Here is a 6,685-nt window from a genome sequence, read left to right on the forward strand (position 1 = left end):
AAAAAAAAAAAAAAAAAAAAAAAATTTATGGTTGCAACATCATATTATAAGGGACATATCTCTAGTGAGGCATCTGTCTTTAATCTTTGATCCTAAAGGCTTAGTCACTCACACACTTCTTATGTGATAGCTGATGAAATCGATATGGCAAAGAGCGTGGGGTTTTTGCCTTGTTTTGTTCTGTTTTTTACAGCAATGGGAAAAAAGGGAGATTTTTTTCAGGATATGAATACTGCCAACATAGGCAGACTGCAACACTGTGGGTTGCCTGAGAAATTTTTTAAGAATGTGGGAATGAGCTAGATGTGTGCATATTTGTGAATGAAACACAGCAAGGCAGGACTACCTAAGAAACATGACAAGTCTTGGTGTTAAAACAACAAACTGTAAATATAGAAAAATTGGCATTTATAAAATCTCATTTTTTTTTGAGATGGAGTCTCACTCTGGTCGCCCAGGATGGAGTGCAGTGGCGCAATCAAGCTATTCTCCTGCCTCAGCCTCCTGAATAGCTAGGATTACAGGCGCCCACCACGCCCAGATAATTTTTGTACTTTTAGTAGAGACAGGGTTTTGCCATGTTGGCCAGGCTGGTCTCAAACTTCTGACCTCAGGCGATCCTCCCACCTCAGCCTCCCCAAGTGCTGGGATTACAGTCATGACCCACCGCACCTGGCCTATAAAATCTCTTTTGAGAAACAGAAAATGTGCCAATTTTAAGCCTTTTTGGTTTGTATGTGTTTGGAGGGAAAGAGTGGGAACAGGAAGGCAAAATAATGACAACTTTATACAGTAATATTCCTTTAAGTCTTTCATTTTTTTGTGCACACTTCTGTTTTTCATACCACAAAATTCACCATTTTGTATCTAGTATTCTCACTTTTTAGAATATTTTAGAATATTCACAGAGTTGTGTAACTGTAACCCGGGGACAGGAGTAGGGCTGTGGGGGCGTTCCAGTGACACTCACTGTTCCCCAATCGGATGTATATTTCCAGGTGCTTGGGCTCTCACTCACCCAAGAATGGGGAGGAGACCCAGGCGGTGCAGTGATATTGTTCAAGTAAATATTGGACCCAAAAAGCTTCACAGAGAAGCGATTTATTAGGCAGAGAGAGAGACAAAGGGAAAGGAGAGGGGAAGAGGGAGAGAGGGGGAAAAGTGGGAGGGGGGAGAGGGGGAGTGGGGGGGGGGGTGCGGGGGGGGGGGGGGGGAGGGGGCGGTGACTCAGCCGCCCTCCGCCCGCCTCCCCGGAACTTTGCAGCAGCTGGAGCCACCGTTGCTACAGGAACCAAATACTTTTGTTCCCCAATGTCAGGGCTGCCGGGGCAGGCGGGTGGCGAGGAGGCTGCCATTCCGCAGTGGGACCCAGGTCCGGCCACACTGCCCAGAGGACNGGGGAGGGGGAGGGGGCTCCCATGCTGTTTTGAGAGGGGATCCAGAGATGGAGTCCGCACAGGTAAGGGGCAGGGGGACTTTAAATCTGGGAGTTACTCCCACCCCATTCAAGTTCTCGTTCAGTGAGAGGAGCTTTTCCAAACTGCCTCTTGAATGATTGATTTTTGACTTTGATATCTGATTGGCTGCCAGGCCCACAGTCCTCCCTGGGCTTTTCTCTGGCTTTCTAAACAAAGGGAGTTCACCTAGGCAGTCTACCTTCCTGCTCATGGGAAAGTTAGACAAAGAACTCTAGAATCCCAGATGGGGGGCATGGACAGAGGCATGGCGCTGGGAAGTTCTTGCCTTTGAAACCACGCCCCTTGTGGACCCGGGGAGAGAAGTTAACATAGTCCCTCATAAGCATTACCACTAGCTAATTCCAGGCCATCTTCATCACCCCAAAAAGAAACCCTATGCTAGTTAGCAGGCACTCCCTCTCTTTTCATTTCCTAGCTTCTGGAAACTACTAATCTACTCTCTGTCTCTATGAATTTGCCTATCTAGGCATTTCATTTAATATAAATAAAATAATATATGGCCTTTTGTGACTGGTTACTTTCACTTAGAATAATGTTTTCAAGGTTCCTCCATGTTCTGTAAGTATTAGTACTTCTTATATGGGTGAATAATATTCCCTTGGATAGATATACCAGTACATTAACTTCTTAAATTTTTAAATTTTACTTTAAAACTCACAGAAGAGGTACAGGAAAAATGAAAAGAACTCAAGTGTATCCTTCATTTGGATAAAGAAACATTTCGCTTCAATTACTTATTTGTTTGCCTTCTCTGTTTTCCTTCCTGTCTACACGCTCACAATTATTATTATTGCCATTGTTATTATTTTCTGAACAATTTTCTGAACCTTCATGCCATTCTACTTCTAATAATTTAGTGTATATTTCCTAAGAACAAAATAGTCTCTTACATAATCACAGAACAATGATCAAATTAAGGAAATTTAACACAAGCAAAACATTGTTATCTAACATGCAGACCATATTTAAATTCATTAATAGTTCCAGTAATGTCCTTGGATGTCAGTTCCCCCCCCCACACCCGCGATCAAAGACACACATTGTATTTAACTGTAATGTTCTTTCTTTCATCTGGAACAATCCCTCAATCTTCTCTTGTCATTCGTGACACTGATATTTTTAGAATACAGGCCTGTCGTTGTTATAGGGTGACACTCAGCTTGAGTTTTTCTGATGTTTTCTCAGGATTAGATTAAGGTCGATGCGTTCTAGGCAGGAATAATGCATAATAATGAGGCTTTGTCCTACTCCAGTGCACCACATCAGGAGGCACATGATATCCATTTGTTTTATTATTGGCGATGTTAACTTTGATCACTCGGTTAATGTGGTGTCCTCTATGTTTCTCTACCGTAAAGTTATCATCACTGTAAAGTTAGTAAGTGCTCTCTGGGAAAAGACTTTAAAACTACGTAATATCCCATTCTGCATTACACTTTGATCCACTACTTTTTTGCATCCTTTGATGATTTCTACCTGAATTAGTTATCAATATAAAGCTGCAAAACAGCCATTTCTAACTCTAGCATTCCTTCTACATTTCTTATTCGACATTCTACTTTCTCTTTTTCTCTATCAGAATGGACATATGCATTCATTATTTTATTCACTGGGTTATAATGTATTACTTGTTATTCATTTTAATAATCAGTTTGCTCCAGAATTGGGTAGAAGGAGCCCCTTCAGCTGATGTTGATGATCTTTTGAAGATATACTACAGTTTCTTCAGCTCTTCCTTGCTTTCTGACACAACAAAATGTTCCAGGTTCTAATACTAATTTCCTCTGTCCTAGCCCTGGAATAAGCAATTTCCCCTAAGGAGTCCTGAGGACTAATATTTAGAACACAAATTCTGGGTACTTGGTGTGCTCATTACCATTGCAGTGTCACTAATTATAAGCTTTTTCTGGGAAAAATGATAATTTCCTATGGTTCAACTACATATGTGTACATATATATATTTATTTGCATACATATATAATGAATTCATATTATCCAATACATGTGGATGCCTCTAATTCCAAATCAGTTTCACATGGTTCTTCCTCACCTTTCATCCTTCCACATTTTCCTCTTTCTTCTCCCACAGTGAGAACCCTGGCTCCCAGTTCCCATTTTTATTACAGCTTTTGTTATAAACAAAATGTGAAAGGACAGGTTTCATTTCTACTTTCAAAATTATATTAACATTATATGCAAATTACATGCATGTGTATGCATGCAGACAATTTGAGAGTATATGGTTATTCATTTAAATGAATTCTAGCTAGGCCCCTTATACAAAAATATCATCCTCATCCCATGTCATTCCACAATTGTGGCTTCATTCTTTTGAATTGTAAAATAGCTTTGGTGTTTAAGAGTTATCTATTAAAATGTAAATTACTTAGCTCTAACAGCTTAATAATCAGTTAATATCTTGAAAGGAATTAGTAGACAGCTTTGTGAGGCTGAGCTGGAGGGAAATGAAGATGAAGAAGGTTGACACAGAGAGAGGTGAGGACTGAAGGAAGTTAGGGAGGTTGACTAGTAAAAATGTTAACTTTTCGTAGTTATAAATTTTATTCTATGCATAAATTGATCTGAATACAGGCTGAACATCTCTAATCCAAAAATCTGAAATCCAAATGCTCAAAAATTTGAAACTTTTTGGGTGCTGACACTACAAGTGGAAAATTTCACACCTCAACTCGTGATGGATTATATTGAAAATTCAGGTACATAACAGTTTATTTCTGTAAAGAATGTATTAAAAGTATTGTATACACGGGCCAGGTGCAGTAGCTCATGCCTGTAATCCCAGCATTTTGAGAGGCCAAGGCAGGCAGACCATTTGAGGTCTGGAGTTCAACACCAGTCTGGCTAACATGGTGAAACCCTATGTCTACTAAAATACAAAAATTAGCTGAGCATGGTGGTGCACACCTGTAATCCCAGCTACTCAGGAGACCGAGTCAGGAGAATCACTTGAACCTGGAAGGCAGAACTTGCAGTGAGCCGAGACTGTCCTATTGCACTCCAGCCTGGATGACAGAGCAAGCCTCCATCTAAAAACAAAACAAAACAAAAACCAACCAACCAACCAACCAACCAACAAAAACAAAACTCCATACAATTATCAGAAGTTCCATCTCTAAGATATCTCACTATGTGTATGCAAACATTCTAAAATTTTTAAAAATTCCAAATTTGAAACACTTCTGGTCCCAAGCATTTTGGATAAGGAATACTTGACCTGTATGAATAGATATGTCAACATGGGCTATCTCCCTCTTTCAATAGTTCCTCAAATACACCCTTTGATAAAATTTTATACTTTTCTCCATAAAAGTCTTGCATATTTGATATGATATATTCTTAATTCTTAATTGTTGTTGGTATGGTAAATTACATCTTAATAGTTCATCTATAGACTTCCTTGGATTTCCATTGGAGACAATCACACTATGCATGTAATGGCAATTTTGTTTTTTCCCTTGCAGTTCTACCTGTAGACCCTTATGATGCTGTCTAGCTTATCCAGTACATTGCCGAATAGAAGTGCAACAGCAAGCATCTTAGACTTTTCCCTAACTTAAGAATGTTTACTATAGGTATTTAGTGAGTATTTTATTAGTTTAAAATATGTGCTTAGTTTGCTCAGATTTTTTTTTTTTTTTTTTTTTTTNGTCTTGCTCTGTCACTAGGCTGGAGTGCAGTGTCACAATCTTGGCTCACTGCAACCTCCGTCTCCAGGGTTCAAGCGATTCTCCTGCCTAAGCCTCCCAAGTTGCTGGGATTACAGGCACCCTCCACCACGCCTGGCTAATTTTTATATTTTTAGTAGAGATGGGGTTTCACCATGTTGGCCAGGATGGTCTTGATCTCCCGACCTCATGATCTGCCTGCCTCAGCCTCCCAAAGTGCTGGGATTACAGGCATGAGCCACTGTGCTGGTGAAACCCCATCTCTAAAAAATAAAAATAAAAATAAAATAATAATAGTAATAATGGATACTGGCTAGGTGCAGTGGTTCAAGACTATAATCCCAATATTTTGGAAGGCCGAGGTGGAAGGATGTCTTGAGTCAAGGAGGTAGAGATCTACCTGGGCAACAAAGTGAGACCCTGTCTTTAAAAAAAAAAAATTAAAAATTAGCTGGACATGGTGGTGCATCCCTGTAGTCCCAGCTACCTCAGGCTGAGATGGGAGGATCACCTGAGACTGGGAGGCGGAGGTTGCAGTGAGCCATAATTGCACCATTCCACTCCAGTCTGTGCAACAAAGCAAGACCTTGCCTAATAATGATCATAATAATGAATACTAATAGAATTTTATCAAATTCTGTCCTACTTTTTTTTTTGGAGACGGAGTTTTGCTTTTGTTGCCCAGGCTGGAGTGCAATGGCGCGATCTCGGCTCACCGCAACCTCCGCCTCCTGGGTTCAGGCAATTCTCTTGCCTCAGCCTCCTGAGTAGCTGGGATTACAGGCATGCGCCACCATGCCCAGCTGATTTTTTGTATTTTTAGTAGAGACGGCGTTTCACCATGTTGACCAAGATGGTCTCGATCTCTTGACCTCGTGATCCACCCGCTTCAGCCTCCCAAAATGCTGGGATTATAGGCGCGAGCCACCGCGCCCGGCTCTGTCCTACTTCTATTTATTTATTTGTTTGAGACAAAGTCTCGCCCTGTTGCCCAGGCTAGAGTGCAATGCCATGATCTCAGCTCACTGCAACCTTCGCCTCCTGGGTTCAAGCCATTCTCCTGCCTCAGCCTCCCAAGTAGTTGGAATTTCAGGCTCCTGCCACCACACCCAGCTATTTTTGTATTTTTGGTAGAGATGGAATTTCACCATGTTGGCCAGCATCATCCTGAAACCAAAGCCTGGCAGAGACACAACAAAAAAAGACAACTTCAGTCCAATATCCCTGACGAACATCAATGCAAAAATCCTCAATAAAATACTGGCAAACCAAACCCAGCAGCACATCAAAATGCTTATCCACCACAATCAAGTTGGCTTCATTCCTGGGATGCAAGGCTGGCTGAACATATGCAAATCAATAAACGTAATCCATTACATAAACAGAACCAAAGACAAAAACCACATGATTATCTCAATAGATGGAGAAAAAGCCTTCGATAAAATTCAATATCCCTTCATGTTAAAAATTCTCAATAAACTAGGTATTGATGGAACATGTCTCAAAATAATAAGAGCTATT

The sequence above is a fragment of the Cebus imitator genome, unplaced genomic scaffold (assembly GCF_001604975.1).
Source record: "Cebus imitator isolate Cc_AM_T3 unplaced genomic scaffold, Cebus_imitator-1.0 Scaffold154, whole genome shotgun sequence".
NCBI classification, from domain to species: Eukaryota; Metazoa; Chordata; class Mammalia; order Primates; family Cebidae; genus Cebus; species Cebus imitator.